At 29.7% G+C, this 19,189-nt stretch overlaps 2 long non-coding RNA genes across 2 annotated transcripts; both read left to right on the forward strand.

Annotated features, from left to right (window-relative positions):
- The first annotated feature begins 9,806 nt into the window (after window positions 1-9,806).
- Window positions 9,807-10,408, forward strand: LOC118648780. The gene is made up of 3 exons (XR_004965439.1): window positions 9,807-9,833; window positions 9,942-10,008; window positions 10,362-10,408. It is a non-coding gene; the product is annotated as an uncharacterized LOC118648780 (long non-coding RNA).
- LOC118648781 lies at window positions 10,408-10,861 on the forward strand. Its single transcript, XR_004965440.1, has 3 exons — window positions 10,408-10,427; window positions 10,486-10,552; window positions 10,829-10,861. It is a non-coding gene; the product is annotated as an uncharacterized LOC118648781 (long non-coding RNA).
- Window positions 10,862-19,189: the final 8,328 nt, after the last annotated feature.

Consider the following 19,189-nt stretch of genomic DNA (forward strand, 5'->3'; position numbering starts at 1 on the left):
AGGTTCGCGTTTCTTGCTCGACAGGTTTTCCATGTTGCGAAAATACTAATGGTCACTTCTCTACTCACTCGTTGAATCATTTGCGTTGACTTCGTTTTCACACGTACTTTTGCGTGACAGACTGACTGCGACTGTAATCTCTGGTCCTTTGTTCTAAGGGATAGAGTCTCGCCATATAATCATGCTTGAGATTTGTTTACAGCTACGTAAGCATAAACAGAATGCGATTATCAAGACAGATTTATTTACGAGTAGCCTGGGCTTCGGCGTTGTTTAAAACGTATCGGAACCGTCGGAAATCTAAAGGGACATTATCAATTTTTGTTTACGGGGGTCGAGATAATGGCGTTCCTAAATATTGAAACATTATCCACAACAAGTGGCATAATAATCTCGTCCCGCACGATGTCATAAGTTTGAAAATTCCGGATATAGCTGACTAGGTGGGTATAACAATAATTACAATTCTTACAGGTTCAAAATTTACGCGGTTATTTTGAAGTAAACTTTTGTCCGACTATATTTAAATAGTACATTGTTTTTAAGGTCTTGATACGTTTTTGAAGATATTATTCAATAATAGCTTTTAACTCATTATTATTGTTAATTATAATTTCAAGATTTATTTATTTCATTGGTAATTATACTTCGATTACATGTTACTATAAAGTTACACAAACAAAAGGGAAAAAAGGCGTGTAGTACAAAATTTAGTGTTATCAGACTTACCAAGATAGCAATGGAAAAATAGGGGTTGTTCAAAATGGGATTGCTCTTTCTAGGAGATTCGCTCTGAATCGAAGATGTCTGGCTGTCCGGCTGATCAGTTATGCATGCACTCAAGTCAAACGGCATAAAAGCGCGTTGATATTAATTGCGGCGTTTATATACCCTAAGATGCACATAGATCGAACCTCCCTTACCCCTCTATATCTATCTTAGTCGGATGCATCGGCAGCGTTTCTTTGAAGTGTACGTGACAACTGATCTCGTCGCATGGTGTAAAAATAGGTTGTCCCTGATCGCGATCGAACAGGATTCGCGTTCGAAGTCGATCGAAAATTTATATGGTGTAATTTAATTGATGAAAGGACGCATAATCTAAGTTGATAATTAATTAATTGTTAGTTATTAATTTATCGATTAATTTTGGGTTATCTAACTTATGCAAATTATATTTTAGATTTTGTATAGGCACGGTTCCGATTTGGTTAATAATTGACGCCCGATATGCTCGGGTAGCTCCAACGAGTTATCGTCTTACGCACCGTAAGAGTACATCGGTGAGCGTGATTATCGGTGTGAATAAACATACATGTAGTAGATACGCTACTGGCGATAGATCGACCGCAAGTTAATCAATTGAGTTAACCAATTTACTCCGTTTTCTTTAGTGAATTATAGTTATTGGTGGAAGGGCGCAATGGCATATAATTATTTAGAAATTTTACAATAATGATTATTGTTTGCTAGTTATTGATAAAGATAAAATAAAAATAAAAATAAAATGAAATAAAATGATCGATCGTATTAGAGCACGAGCGAATATGTGCGGTGGTCGATTGATTAACTTGGTTTACAAAATTATTTTGATTTTAAATTACTGTTCGTCGATTAGCTTAATTTATCATCGTAAATATTTCTTGCCTATAAAGTCTATATATTAGTGATTATTATTTTATAGTGATCGATTATTTGTTTATTCGCAATTCTAAGTCTCGCTACAAGTTTTGCGCTTACATATTCTTAATCTAATCGAAATAATAGTAATATTTCAAACAAGAATATTTATTTCAGCCAATGTTTGATTTGCTTATTATCTGGGATCGATTTCTCCCCAACAAGGTTTTATAATAATTTTCGAAATAATACATTTGGTTTTAGAAAACTGAAATTTCTAATGTTCGTCCAAGTATATGTTAAATTATTATACATAAAAAAATAATTAAAAAAAAATAAAAATAAAAGTAAAAATATTCTTGTCTAAAGGAAGTTATTACTGGAACGAATTAAAATAAAATATGTAATTATTTTCTTAGCCATAGAACGATATTCTTTTGCATGAAGCAAAAGTCTTAAATTTAATTTACAGACGATCGGAGATTGGAACATCTCCGTGTACATATGTATATATATGTTAGTGTGTCAGCATATATCGTATGTCATCTTCCGAGACGTAACTCTCGGCAAGGTCTTCGCAACATCGATTCCTAATGCTACGATGCTACTTGCAATCAGAGTTATTAATTTATCGAGATATTTTGCATTATAATTTTCCTGGCGATATCCTATTTATTTATAAACTATTTTTGGGGAATTAATGTTTCAAATTGTTTGTTTAATAATTCATTAATTTTCAGTATGCATATACACACATATTTATGTATACACATTCATATGCGAGCGCGCTGCTGAGTTCCATTCCGTTTCTTATCGGTTTATAAGATAGTTCTCTGTTCGATTAAAATATTACGTGTTATATATTATATTGGGCATGCATAATATAAACGAGTTGGTAAAAATAATATATAAAAATTATATAGTATAAATTGATAATGTGATAAATAATAATGTTGTGTTATAAAAAATCGGTAATTTATTGGTAAATTGATAATATAAAGTTATAACAGGATTAACAATAATATCGGTTAATATTCATTAGTATTGATTAGTAATAATATTAATTAATAGTACACAAAAAGGATGAATATAGATTAATTCTTACAAACATATTATTTTATACATATGCAACGATGCATAATTTCCTTGAAAATCTTGAATTCCGATGATAATTATAACTTTATTATTATGGTAGTTCCAAAAATATAATTTTGGTAATCTTAATGTGAAAGTTATGATTCTTAATTTAATTGCATTTTTTCATTCCTTTCCTTCCTATTCAATGAAAGTTACTCTTAAAATATAATTTCTTTAATAAGTTTTATTCAAGTAGATTCTCAATTTTTAAAATAATCTCATTTCAAGATTCTTTTCGAATTGAAGGTATTGTCGAATAATAATGTTCCCTTTTTGTATAATTAATAATAATATGTTAATAGTCATGGGTCAATCTGGGATGACCTTTACATTTTTGGGGGCTTGTTCACCATCAGAATTATATTTATAATCTGCCAATGTTTATAATTTATAAAGTTGTAAAATTAATATTTGAAATGGTTGTCGTCTTTGTTAGCCAGGTATTTTAAGAAATAGGGATTGGTGGGGATATCATCAAGGACAGAATACAGTACGAATGGAGATATATCGAGCCATTCTTCGTTATCAATATCTCGAGAACGCTTCGAGATATCACAGTTTTAAAGTAAGTTTGGGCAACAATCTACTCTTCTTCTGAGCACCTTTTCCCCAGAAGGATTTTTGAATTTCCAAATTCGGATTTTTTAGTTCGAGGTCATATAGTATCTGCATAATAACGTATGCAGTTCCTTGCAACAGACCCTGAATGTATTAGTGACCTTGTTCCTTTTTAAGTCATTTTATAATGATCTTGGGACACTTTAAAATCGTTCAAAATTACCACAAGTGCTTGGTCTCGATATGTCGAAAGCATAACTATTATACCCTAAATTTATAAAAGTTTTTAATGTTTTAAATAAATATCATACTTTTCGTAGAAATTAAAAAAAAACCGCAAATTACAATTACTTTTCAAATAAATCTTTTTGAATATATTTTTTTGCTGAAGATGTCCTATATCAATTTTTTACTTATATATGCTTCATGTTTTTATAACAATACTTTAAACTATTCAACAATAATTATTAATCCATCACATATGTAGCCATAAATATGTATTTATAAACATCGGGTGTTATAAATTATCACGAAGTGTTAGTTCTCGTAGGGTCTTTGAAGCAACGTCGGCGGCGGTTCACGATTGGATGGGTGACCGTTTTTCTCGCAAAAGCATTAAGCAAATGCTAAATATACCTATAGTTGTATTAAATTGGAAAGAAAGTTTTTATAAGAGGCACGGTAAAATTTACCGTGCCTAGTAAAATAACACAGCCATACAAAAAAAAATGGTCTAGCTTGTATACCAGACCCATGTATTCCTATGGATTTTGGCCTGCTGAATTTAAATTTGATGTCAGAATTGGTAGATTAATTCGCTTTTTCGAGGAAATCTAAAAAAAACCCAAAAATTTACGAAACAAACACTTTCGCTGATGTACTCTTATGCTAGCGCTACACTATGCGCGTATTCGCGATTCGTAATTCATAATTCGCGATTTATCTGACCACTCGACCAGCGAATCAGTGCGAATGACGAATCGCGCATGATGAATCAACAAATTTTCTTACCACATTATTTATGAACGTCAGATAAATCGCGAATTACAAATTATGAATCGTACGAATCGCGAATACGCGCATAGTGTAGCGCTAGCATTAGCCTACATAACAGAAGCGATTCAGGATGTTTCTTTATGTATTTTGACACGCCGAGTTCGAATTCAAAATTAGTTTTCATAATTAATTTAACATTAATTAATCTTAAAAACAGCTCAAAAAACACTTTTGGCACGTTTTCTTGCGTATTTCAAACTGCTTTACAAAAAAAAATATTTTTTTATTGAGGGAAAAGAGCGCTTGCACGACGTGAGCTAGAAGAAACAAGACGCAGAGTCTACCATCATGCACGAGGGGAGGGGGAAGATGCCGTGTTCCGAGAAACATGTTGTAACCATGGAGGAAAGAATGAAGGTGGGAAGATATATCCCGCAACGTGGTTAAACAGACGTAAGGGGGGACGTTATAGACGCCATATTTGTGTGCACTACTAAAGAAGTAAAAGAGATGTCTGCGTTTGTACAAGAGAGAAGGCTGTGGATAACCAATCATATATTCTGGTTATCCCCACCATCTATAAAAGACCTCCCTCCTGTTATTTTTTCCTCCATGGTTGTAGCGGTCACTATAGTGGCCGCTCCGATGTCGTCAGGGAATGGCAAAGCGCTCAGAAGCGCGCTGATCCCTGCACCCTGCGCTAAAGTTGCTTTGACTTCGCAGAAGCAGTTGATGGGATCGAGATAATGCTAACAACGCGCGCTCGTCCTACACCGTTGGCACGTGACGTTGCCACGCTAGCTTCCCGTAAGGATGGAATTTGATGGAAAGAGAAAGAAGTAAAAAGCACTTGCCGTTCAAGAGCTTATAATTCGCACGCTATAAGAATCGCGCAAGAGAAGTCTACCGCACGCAAAGTCTATATAACAGAAACAAAAAGAAATTATATGAAGTGAGAATTTTAGTTTTCGATTTACTTTGTCGGAAATAATAAAAATATCATATGTCTAAATAGAAAAGTAATGAAAATATCTTAAGTTTAAGTAGCAAAATAATGAAATATTCGAAGACCAAACAGTATATATGTATATATATATATATATATACACACAGAAAAAAATGCTGTTATATCAATTAAATCAGTGTAATTAAAATTAATATTGTTGAAGTAACATCAATATTAATGAACGAAAATTAGCAATAATTGTTTTAATAATCGTGACAGTTGGTTTACAATTAGTAATATCAAATTTGGAAAATATGATTGAATTATCGATATATTTATATATCTCAATTACATATTTTTTATTATAATTGCATATGTAATTAATAGTTTTATTTATATGTAGTTGAATTCTGTGTAATTCATATAATTATGTCTGTTATTAATTCAATTACGTAAAATAATAAAATCAACCGCAGAGTTGAGGGTACTTTGATTGGTTTAAATGCATTTTTTTCTTAATTTAAATACAATGTATTTAATTTGTATATTTTTTATATATTAGAACAAATCAAGAACTTGTCAGATGTTATATTGACTCCTTATTGCATTGTACAATTGTATCTTTAGAAGAAATAGAAATGTGTTTATATTAATTATACATATGGGCTTGATACAAACAACACATGTAATTATGTTAATGCTGTTGTGTATATGTAGATAAGAATATCATTAGTACAGTACATCATAGTTTTTCTTTTATCATCTATCTATTATCAATTATCTATTTCTTTCTAAATTAATAAATAAATGATATATAATAACTAAATTATGGTTCTACCATTCTGGTTCGCATAGTTATCTTGTGGTTTTCCGTTTTTGCGCTTTTGACTTGGCTTATTTTAATTGGTCGAGCCTGTGGCTTATCTCGTGAATTTCCTACACTCCTCACATCGACACTCTTCACATTGACGCTCCCACGATAGATAATGAATAAATAATAAGTTTTTGGGAATATCACCGATCGAGTCGAACACCGCGTTGAGCCCCTGCGTCTTCTTCTTCTTCTGCCCTTTTTCTCACTTTGTTCTTCCGCCTGAAAATCCGTCTGCGTTGCACAATCATCCATATCCATCCTTAAAATACACCCTCGAACTCCATTCCGCCAAACTTTGTACGCATCCTTGGTCATTATACCCGGCACCATTCGCGCGTACAGTTCGTTAGAAATACCTAGTCGAATAAAATTCTGCATTTTGATTCTAGGACATACAGGATCAAACAGGTCTTTTGTAACTCATAATTTGTAAATATCCTTCATCGTACGTCTCATCTCTAAGGCCTCACAAATTCGACGTGTTTCGCATTTTCTATTCTTGGCTATGTAACTTGGCTAACGATAGAGCTGCGATAAGCACCCAAATAGCATAATGAATTCGAGAGAAATTCTTTTTGAACACCTAAATTTTTAAATAAAGTCTTTTTCTAACCCATTTCTGCACAAAAGGATTCTTAAGAGTTCAAAAAAAGTTCTTTTGTATGTCACCAATTCTGAGTCTCTTTTGTAATATATATAAAGTTTTATTTATGTTCTATAAGAATTTGCATTAAATTTAAAATTATTTTTAATAGTATTCTAATGAATTTTATTGAGATACTTTTTGAAATTTATTATGATTTTTTTATAGTGCAAAAAGAAATTGCTTTTTGGTGTAAAAAAGGGATAATAAAGAATTTTTTGAAATATAAGAAATGTTAATTTAAAAATATACTGCTACAAAAATAGAGAATTTGGTATATTATTATTATAAGTGAGAAACTCTCTTATTGTTACTATACATGTATAAATTATGATAAAGTTTTCCCATATTTTATTGCAGTATATTATTGAATTAACATTTCCTAATTTTATATAAAAATAATGTACTTTTTTACAATTTTTTTTACAAATTTTTTATTAAACGCGTTATTATATTCATTATAATAAAAAAAATATTTATTTAGTTATATATCAAATTTACAGCAAATAATGTATATATATATATAATAGTGTAAAGTATTTATATACTATTTAGATAATAATAGTATTTTTGACAAATAACAAATAACAAAGAGATATATATTTTTATGTTCTTTTTAATAAAATAAAAAAATGTTATAAAATTCTTTTGCTTTGTCAAAAAAAAAAGACACTTATATTTGTTATACTTTTCTATAATGTTACGGCTCTTTATAAGAATTTTAATATTGACTAAATTATATAAATTTATAATAAATTTGTATGTGGTATTTTTTTTAAACTAATTTCGAACCAATCATGTGAATTCATAAGGAATTTGAATATTGAATTCTTTTTACTAAACTCATTTTGACTAAATTATGTGAATTCATACAACAATTTAAATATGGTACTCTTCTTGAACTCATTTCGAACAGATTACGTAAATTATTAAAGAATTAAAAAAGGTGAATTCTTTTTTAACTTAAAAGGATCATTTATACTATCTGGGCATTCTAATATTGCGCGTCGGACCCCAAATCTCCGTCAGTAAATCAATTAATGAGAAATAAGCTAGTAAATCCATACTCACCTCATCATGCGTTTTGATATCCACATCTATTCTTACTGTACAACAAATATTTGCACAATATAAATCACTAAATATAAATAATTATATTTCATATCTTCAATGTATACTCTACAGCAGTACCGAGCGTTTATTCTAAAACTGCAACGCTCTAAAGAAAACTCTCTTATATACCCCTATTTTTTAAAACGCATTCAATACAACCGGATATTACATGGTATTCTAAAAATAAGTATACCGCCCCGAGTTACGCATAATCCGAGGAAATTCACGAGATAAGCCACAGGCTCGACCAATTAAAATATGCCGAATCAAAAGCGCAATAACAGAATCCGTATACGCGTCGTCCAAAAGCAATTCCACTACGGGCTTGAATCCGTCTATGCGTTGTTGGAAAGCGATTCCACTATCCGCATAGAGTTCCCCCGTGTCTAAATTCGTACGTTTTCTCATCTGCTGAAATTCCTGTACAGGCCGCAACTCCTTCACCCCCCTCATTACTTCTTTTACATTCCCTTCACGACTCCCTCATCACACCTGATACTGAAACCCGTCAATCTTAACTACTACAGTAAATTATTTCTTACTTACAGTAAATATTTTCGTTGGTTCGAGACAATCAGATCTTGTTTCAAGATCTGCATTTCTTAAATCAAAGAAATATTAACCTAAAGATAATAAATATTTACTTAAAAATACAAAGCCGTTTTGATTTATGAATTGAAAATCAGTGAATTATTTTTTACTTACTATATAGTAATATTTTGTTAGTTCAAGAAAATCAGATTTTATACTTCAAGATCTGCATTTTTTTGATTAAATAAATATTGAGCTAAAGAAAATAAATATTAACTTGCAAATACAAAACCATTTCGATTAATGGAGTGAAATTTATTAAATAACTTACTTACTTACAGTAAATATTTCATTGATTTAAAGACAATCAGATCTTGCTTCAACATTTCTTACATTAAATAAATATTAACCTATATTAAATGTAATAAATATTTACTTCATTCTTTTATTACGTAAATATTTATTTAAATAAAGTAAATACTTGCTTGAAAACAGGAAATTATTTTATTAGCAAATTGAAATTTAGTAAATTATTACTTGTTTTAAGTTTACATTTTATTTTATTGAAGAAAAGCACATTTTGCTCCAAGATATGCATTTCATTTATCAAATGAATTTTTACTTTAACAAAAAGATGTTAATTTATTTGATAAATAAAATAAAAATTTATTTGATAAATGAAATGCATATCTTGGAACAAAGTGTGCTTTCCTCAATAAAATAAAATATAAACTTAAAACAATTAATAATTTACTGAATTTCAATTTGCTAATAAAATAATTTTTTGTTTTCAAACAAGTATTTACTTTATTTAAGTAATGTGTGTGTGTGTGTGTGTGTGTGTGTTAAAATAGAAGGCTTATCCTCTTATAAAATAGCCATGTAACCCTAAAGTTGCCTGCTAATCGCGATTGCATTGTTGCCTCTTTATTCCGATCGCGATTGGCTGTCTCGCGTTTGACTCGCTTCGTTCGTGTGTGAAGTTTGACAGTTTATATAGTTGACAGTTTTTGACAGTTTGATTTGAGAGACGGAAATACACAAAAAGAAGCAAGAAAAAGAAAAGTAAGTTGAAATTTAATATAATAGGATAACTTTAGGATAACTTTTGTAATTATTGTGATTTCTACTAAAGCATGATTTTTATTTGATTTACCTTACAGCAATCAGAACGGCAAATTGAGAAGGTAAAAAACACGTAATGTTGAGTGTGTACATTTTGTGTGAACAAAATAATTACCTATAACACAAAGAACAAATAAATTTCACTCTCACAATGTGATGCAACTTAAAACAGACATCTGATATGCTGAAGCAAAAATAAAGTAACATCATTCAGAGTTGCATTAAAATTTTAATTTTATTATCAAGTACTTATCTTTTTTCTTGTTTCATGAAAAAAGATATCCTCAGAAGTAAGTTAATTTATAGTATTGCTTTTTATCTTGATAAATAAAATTTCATGACAGTAATGAGAAATTAATTTTGCATTTTTGTATAATTTTTAATATGTTTCTTTGCAGTACAAAACCAAAGATGTCAATGCCATCTCGGGACCAGAAAGCACGCCCAATTCTTCTAATTCAGAAGGTAAGACTTATTGCGAAGGTAAGCGATTGAAATAAGCAATAATTAGCAGTAATTTAACATTTTGCATTTGCAAAAATTTTATTACTTATTTCCGATAATTGATTATTACAATTCGTCATAATAACCTATTATGACGAATTGTAATAATCAAATATCGGAAATAAGTAATAAAATTTTTCAAATGCAAAATGTTAAATTACTGCTAATTATTGCTTATTTTAAAGTGTTGGTGCTTACAATAAAATACAATTTTTTTTATTGGTGTCTGACTAAAGTGAATTTTTTTATTTTCATGACAGTAATGAGAAATTAATTTTGCATTTTGTATAATTTTTAATATGTTTTCTTTGCAGTACGGAACCAAAGATGTCAATGCCATCTCGGGACCAGAAAGCACGCCAATTCTTCTAATTCAGAAGGTAAGATCATTAAATTAATTTTGCATTTTGTATAATTTTTAATATGTTTTCTTTGCAGTACGGAACCAAAGATGTCAATGCCATCTCGGGACCAGAAAGCACGCCCAATTCTTCTAATTCAGAAGGTAAGATCATTAAATTAATTTTGCATTTTGTATAATTCGTCATAATAACCTATTATGACGAATTGTAATAATCAAAATCGGAAATAAGTAATAAAATTTTTCAAATGCAAAATGTTAAATTACTGCTAATTATTGCTTATTTCAAATGTTTGGTGCTTACAATAAAATACAATTTTTTTATTGGTTGTTTGACTAAAGTGAATTTTTTTATTTTCATAACAGTAATGAGAAATTAATTTTGCATTTTGTATAATTTTTAATATGTTTTCTTTGCAGTACGGAACCAAAGATGTCAATGCCATCTCGGGATCCAGAAAGCACGCCCAATTCTTCTAATTCAGAAGGTAAGATCATTAAATTAATTTTGCATTTTATATAATTTTTTAATATGTTTTCTTTGCAGTACGGAACCAAAGATGTCAATGCCATCTCGGACCAGAAAGCACGCCCAATTCTTCTAATTCAGAAGGTAAGACTTATTGCGAAGGTAAGCGATTGAAATAAGCAATAATTAGCAGTAATTTAACATTTTGCATTTGAAAAATTTTATTACTTATTTCCGATAATTGATTATTACAATTCGTCATAATAACCTATCTATCTATTACAGATTGGCTGCCAGTTAGCTGTCGCCCATACATATCAGATACCATAAAATTGGCTGAAAGTTTAAATACCATGGCGTAGTATTCATATCTAATAGTGCGAGACAGGATCAAATAAAAAATTGTTTAAAAACCGGAATTGTTTAAAGACCGGAACTGTCGACGAAATCTACAAAAAGCTTTAGAACTATTGCAGAACTATTGAAAAATGCTATGTACTCGTCTGGAACTCGCTATAAAATGGTAGTTTACTTTTTTAGTGCGGTGCCAGCCGTATAATTAAAAAATTGTTTAAATATATTTAATGTAGAATACAGAACTATTGTTAAAATCTATCAAAAACTCTAGAACTATTACGGGTGCAAGTATAACTACTGTTAAAACGTTCAATTTTTATTAATGAGGTGCCAGGGGAAAATAGCACCTTATATTTTCAAATATCATTTTTTGTAAAACTAAATCAACGGAACTATTTCTGAAACTTATCAGGAATTCTATGAAAAACTTTATGTATATACACATAACTTAGTTAGAAAAATAACCCATCAAATTGATATCAAATTAAGGGAGAATTGATATAAATTGAATTGATCAAATCAAATGATGTCGATTTGATGGTTATTTCTCACTGGAAGGGTTAGAAAGATAAACAGAGACAACAAAAACAAGAAAGATATGAAAAAATAATATGGGCAAAATATAATAGAGTGTACAAAGAAATAAAAATAGATGAGAAGCCTTTGTATATTTTAGTGGGGGTAAAATAAGAGTAGGGAGTTAGTCAATGATAGCGAGATTTAAGTGCGGAAACGAGGCATTAGGGAATAGATATTGGACAAAAGAAAAGTGTAGGCTATACAATTTAAAAGTAGAGACTTTAGAACCAATATTAGAAGAATTTACAGAATTGCGAAGACAAAATTTCTCTGTTAGGAAAATGTTATCAAAGGTAGATATAGGTACAAAATGAATAAAAAATGTATTAAGAAAGAAATGAAAACGAGAAATGACAAAGAAAAGCGTAAATAGTCATTAAGAGTTCTATGTTATTATGTAATTAAGCTATGTAACCTTTTTTCAAAGGCCGAAATGTTTAAGAAATAAACGAGTTGTGTATATGTTATATGCAATAGTAATTTTATGCAGGGTGTAATAACAAATAAAAAATAACATTTGGCGCGCGCAAAGCGCGCGCATGTTCTAGTCCTCTTATAAAATAGCCATGTAACCCTAAAGTTGCCTGCTAATCGCGATTGCATTGTTGCCTCTTTATTCCGATCGCGATTGGCTGTCTCGCGCTTGACTCGCTTCGTTCGTGTGTGAAGTTTGACAGTTTATAGTTGACAGTTTTTGACAGTTTGATTGAGAGACGGAAAGACACAAAAAGAAGCAAGAAAAATACCGGGAAAAAAATTACTTAGACTGGAAGATTACAAAATAGCAGAGAGTATTTGTTTTGAATTGCAGATACGTTAACTGATGCTTAACAAAGTAAGTTGAAATTTAATACAATATATTATGACATATTTAATTTAATATAATAATATTATGATATAACCATTTTTTGTATCACCATCGCTGTTAGAAGGGTAAGGAAGAGACGTTGGACGCCACGACAGAAACACGTATTATCAAGTAATTCTTAATTATCTTAATTATTTTTTTTGCCAATACATTAAATATAATTATAATTTTTTTATTGTATTGATTAAAAAATTGATATATTGTTATGTAAATGTATGTATATTAATTAAGTTCTTATTATAATAAGTTTAAATATATAGTTGACAATTACAGGCATTACTGCTAAAAATATTGTATGGCGAATTAAATAACCTCGCAGTTGAGAATATAAAATTAAGAAAAAAAAATTGTGTGGTACGAAAAAAGAGAGAAAGAGAGAAAGAAACGGAAACAAGATAAGGATCAGGATTAAAATAAGATAAGAAAAAAAAGGTATAAATATTATGTTATTGATATTGATAAGTATACAAGAATATAGTTAATGCTACTCGAAACATGTTAAGTTTTTGTTTCAATATTATAATTGGTAAACATTTTCATTTCTTAAATAATTTTCGAATAAATTTTTATCTTTGGAGGATTTTTCGAAGTTTTTTTAAATATATTTGATTAATTGTATTGATCTTGTACTGATTGTTTGAATGTGGATGTAATTGACGTTTCTTTTTACTTTTATAAGGTAAAAATATTATTTTGGTTATATTTTGGTAGAATTTATCTTCTTTTTGGTAAAAATCAAGTGATAGGTTTGTTCCTTACATAATTTTATTTAAATGATTTTATTTAGTATACATTATTCATGTTTTAATTATAAACATATGTAGATGTACGTAACATTATTAATATTTATATTGAATATACATGACTATACGGCAATCATATTTGTTAATGCACATATGTATAAATTTTAATAACAATATTAGTAAAACACAATATAAACACAACAAATAACATTAATATAATTAAAATTATATATGTATATGCATATATACAGGGTGACAGCTAACCGGCAGCCAATCTGTAATAGATAGATATATGTATATATATATATAGATATACTAATAGATAGATGTATACAAATATACTAATAGATATATTAATATACAAATAAACGTAAATATATATATATATATATTTATGTTTATTTCTATATTAGTATATCTATACATCTATCTATTAGTATATCTATATATATCTATCTATTACAGATTGGCTGCCAGTTAGCTGTCACCCTGTATATATGTATATACATATATAATTTTATTTATATTAATGTTTTTTGTGTTTATATTGTGTTTTTACTAATATTGTTATTAGAATTTATACATATGTGCATTAACAAATATGATTGCCGTATACATGTATATTCAATATAAATATTAATAATGTTATGTACATCTACATATGTTTATAATTAAAAATGAATAATGTATAATAAATAAATCAATTTAAATAAAATTATGTAAGAAACACTATCACTTGATTTTTACAAAAAGAAGATAAATTCTATCAAAACCTTATAAAAGTAAAAAAAAAACGTTAAGTACATATACATTCACAAATCAGTCGAAAGATCAATAAATCAATCAAATATATTTAAATACGTCATATATAATTATATCTAAATGATTTTTTCATAAGATAATATTAATGTGAGTTTTTAATTGCAATCAATCCAATTAAATCGGTACATTCAATTTTGAGATATCAAGATTTCTTTCTCGTAAAAGTTCAATAACATTATTTTCTTCAGATCAGATTCATATGTAATATACACACATGTAATCCAGTTTGCCATTCAAGAGGCTTTACAATGTGCCTACATACAATTTTATTTTACTAAAACAAAATTATTATGTATAATGTAAATAATGAATTTACGAGAAAGAAATCTTGATATCTCAAAATTGAGTGTACCGATTTAATTGGATTGGTTGCAATTGAAAACTCACATTAATATTATTTCAGGAAAACATAATTTAGATATAATTATATATGACGTTATATATAATTATATGTAATTATATATGATTTATATATACCAGCATATATAATTATATATAAATTATTTATGGGCACTATATATAATTTATATATATTTTTATATATGGACTCCATTGTTCTTGCCGGCTTATATCTGAAGAAATGCAAATGCTTTATATGATTATATATAATAATATCAGGTCATATCTGATTGTATCTATTGAAGTTGAGTAATCATATATAGATATATATATAATCCTATAAAGTCATATATAGTTTCATATATGAAAGAATAAGAACAACTGAGTCTATATATGAATCTTTCCGAGAAAAAATAATTATATATAATTATATCTAAATTATTTTTTCATGAGATAATATTAATGTGAGTTTTCAATTGCAACCAATCCAAATAAATTGGTACACTCAATTTTGAGATATCAAGATTTCTTTCTCGTAAAAGTTCAATAACATTATTTTCTTCAGATCTTCAAATGACATTATATACAATCATATAAAAAAATGGCATTATACAATCACATACGATTGTATGTAACCATATATAAACATATATAACCACATACCCATATATAATTATATACAACCACATATAATTATATATAATCATATATGATTATATATAATTAACATTATATACAATCAGATTGTATGTAACCATATACAGATATATAAATATTTATATATAAATAACCATATATAGATATTTCTAATGAGTAAATCATAAAAATAGTGGCAGTCCTCTTCCACATCAGATAGGAACAAGAAGCTAATTTTTGCTTGCCTTAACCACGCTACGAGTGACCGCGCTCTAACTAGCGGGCAAGTCTGCATATCTAATTGTATATGGCGCCATATATAATGCTATATATAATTATATATAGGATGCTCACATAGCATTATATCTGGCGTCAGATACAATTATATAAAATTAGATATGGTGCTATATCTGATTATATATAGACCCAGATTAGCCACATTAATATATATGGCTATATATGACTATATAGTTGTATATAATGCTATATATAATTATATATAAAATGCACTACTAACACAGCATTATATATGGCGCCACATACAATTATATACAATTAGATATGGTATTCAGTTAAGCGTACCTGCAATTAAAAATATACATTTTACATAACAATATATTAATTTTTTAATCAATACAAATAAAAAGAAGAATTATAATTATATTTAATGTATTGGCAAAAAAGATAATTAAGATAATTAAGAATTACTTGATAAATGTGTGTTACTGTCGTGGGGTTCAACGTCTCTTCTCTATCCTTCTAACAGCGATGGAGTAACAATATAGTACTGGCACCCGTAATAGTTCTAGAGTTCCTGATAAATTTCAGCAATAGTTCTGTACATTAAATATATTTAAACAGTTTTTCAATTTGGCTGTTGGCATTGCACTACAAGAGTAAGGTACCACTTTTTGGCGAGTTTCAACCAACTTTATGGCATTTTCTAACAGTTCTGCAATAATGTCAAAGCTTTTGTAGATTTCGTCGACAGTTCCGGTCTTTAAGCATTTTTAAGCAATTATTTTATTAGACGGCTGGCACCGCACTACAAGAGTAAACTACCATTTTATAGCGAGTTTCAGACAAGTACATATTTTAATAGTTCTGCAATAGTGACAAAGTTTTTTGTAGGTTTTGTCGACAGTTCCGGTCTTTAAGCATTTTTAAAGAATTTTTTTATTAGACGGCTGGCACCGCACTACAAGAGTAAACTACAATTTTATAGCGAGTTCCAGACAAGTACATAGCATTTTTCAATAGTTCTGCAATAGTTTCAAAGCTTTTTGCAGGTTTCGTCGACAGTTCCGGTTTTTGAGCATTTTTAAGAATTTTTTATTAGACGGCTGGCACCGCACTACAAGAGTAAACTACAATTTTATAGCGAGTTCCAGACAAGTACACACCATTTTTCAATAGTTCTGCAATAGTTCCAAAGCTTTTTGCAGGTTTCGTCGACAGTTCCTGTCTTCAAGTATTAAAAAAAAATTTTTTTATTAGACGGCTGGCACCGCACTACAAGAGTAAACTACAATTTTATAGCGAGTTTCAGACAAATACATAGCATATTTTAATAGTTCTGCAATAGTTCCAAAGCTTTTTGCAGGTTTCGTCGACAGTTCCGGTCTTTAAGCATTTTTAAAGAATTTTTTTATTAGACCGCTGGCACCGCACTACAAGAGTAAACTACACTTTTATAGCGAGTTTCAAACAAGTACATAGCATTTCTCAATAGTTCTGCAATAGTTCCAAAGCTTTTTGCAGGTTTCGTCGACAGTTCTGGTCTTTAAGTATTTTTAAACAATTTTTTAGTAGACCGCTGGCACCGCACTACAAGAGTAAACTACCATTTTATAGCGAGTTCCAGACAAGTACATAGCATATTTTAATAGTTCTGCAATAGTTTCAAAGCTTTTTGCAGGTTTCGTCGACAGTTCCGGTTTTTGAGCATTTTTAAGAATTTTTTTATTAGACGGCTGGCACCGCACTACAAGAGTAAACTACAATTTTATAGCGAGTTCCAGACAAGTACACACCATTTTTCAATAGTTCTGCAATAGTTCCAAAGCTTTTTGCAGGTTTCGTCGACAGTTCCTGTCTTCAAGTATTAAAAAAAAATTTTTTTATTAGACGGCTGGCACCGCACTACAAAAGTAAACTACAATTTTATAGCGAGTTTCAGACAAATACATAGCATTTTTTAATAGTTCTGCAATAGTTCCAAAGCTTTTTGCAGGTTTCGTCGACAGTTCCGGTCTTTGAGCATTTTTAAGAATTTTTTTATTAGACGGCTGGCACTGCACTACAAAAATAAACTACAATTTTATAGGGAGTTCCAGACAAGTACATAGCATATTTTAATAGTTCTGCAATAGTTCCAAAGCTTTTTGCAGGTTTCGTCGACAGTTCCGGTCTTTAAGCATTTTTAAAGAATTTTTTTATTAGACCGCTGGCACCGCACTACAAGAGTAAACTACACTTTTATAGCGAGTTTCAGACGAGTACATAGCATTTCTCAATAGTTCTGCAATAGTTCCAAAGCTTTTTGCAGGTTTCGTCGACAGTTCTGGTCTTTAAGTATTTTTAAACAATTTTTTAGTAGACCGCTGGCACCGCACTACAAGAGTAAACTACCATTTTATAGCGAGTTCCAGACAAGTACATAGCATATTTTAATAGTTCTGCAATAGTTTCAAAGCTTTTTGCAGGTTTCGTCGACAGTTCCGGTTTTTGAGCATTTTTAAGAATTTTTTTATTAGACGGCTGGCACCGCACTACAAGAGTAAACTACAATTTTATAGCGAGTTCCAGACAAGTACACACCATTTTTCAATAGTTCTGCAATAGTTCCAAAGCTTTTTGCAGGTTTCGTCGACAGTTCCTGTCTTCAAGTATTAAAAAAAAATTTTTTTATTAGACGGCTGGCACCGCACTACAAAAGTAAACTACAATTTTATAGCGAGTTTCAGACAAATACATAGCATTTTTTAATAGTTCTGCAATAGTTCCAAAGCTTTTTGCAGGTTTCGTCGACAGTTCCGGTCTTTGAGCATTTTTAAGAATTTTTTTATTAGACGGCTGGCACTGCACTACAAAAATAAACTACAATTTTATAGCGAGTTCCAGACAAGTACATAGCATATTTTAATAGTTCTGCAATAGTTCCAAAGCTTTTTGCAGGTTTCGTCGACAGTTCCGGTCTTTAAGCATTTTTAAAGAATTTTTTTATTAGACCGCTGGCACCGCACTACAAGAGTAAACTACACTTTTATAGCGAGTTTCAGACGAGTACATAGCATTTCTCAATAGTTCTGCAATAGTTCCAAAGCTTTTTGCAGGTTTCGTCGACAGTTCCGGTCTTTAAGTATTTTTAAACAATTTTTTAGTAGACCGCTGGCACCGCACTACAAGAGTAAACTACCATTTTATAGCGAGTTCCAGACAAGTACATAGCATATTTTAATAGTTCTGCAATAGTTCCAAAGCTTTTTGCAGGTTTCGTCGACAGTTCCGGTTTTTAGCATTTTTAGGCGATTTGTTTATTAGACGATTGGCACCGCACTACAGGAGTAAACTACCATTTTATAGCGAGTTCCAGACAAGTACATAGCATATTTTAATAGTTCTGCAATAGTGACAAAGTTCTTTGTAGGTTTCGTCGACAGTTCCGATCTTTAAGCATTTTTTAAGAATTTTTTTATTAGACGGCTGGCACCGCACTACAAGAGTATACTACAATTTTATAGCGAGTTCCAGACAACCACACAGCATTCTCCAATATATTTCTGCAATAGTTTCAAAGCTTTTGTAGGTTTATCGACAGTTCGTTTGACAAACAATGGTATTTATAAGTAACCTCTTTCTAAACCTCTAACGATAAGTATTTATACATGTTATGAATTACTGGTTAACAATAGAGCGACATTGTAAGTTGATTTACAAATAAAATATTATATTAAAATTAAATATAT

This window comes from Monomorium pharaonis, unplaced genomic scaffold (genome assembly GCF_013373865.1).
Source record: "Monomorium pharaonis isolate MP-MQ-018 unplaced genomic scaffold, ASM1337386v2 scaffold_689, whole genome shotgun sequence".
In the NCBI taxonomy this organism is placed as follows: Eukaryota; Metazoa; Arthropoda; class Insecta; order Hymenoptera; family Formicidae; genus Monomorium; species Monomorium pharaonis.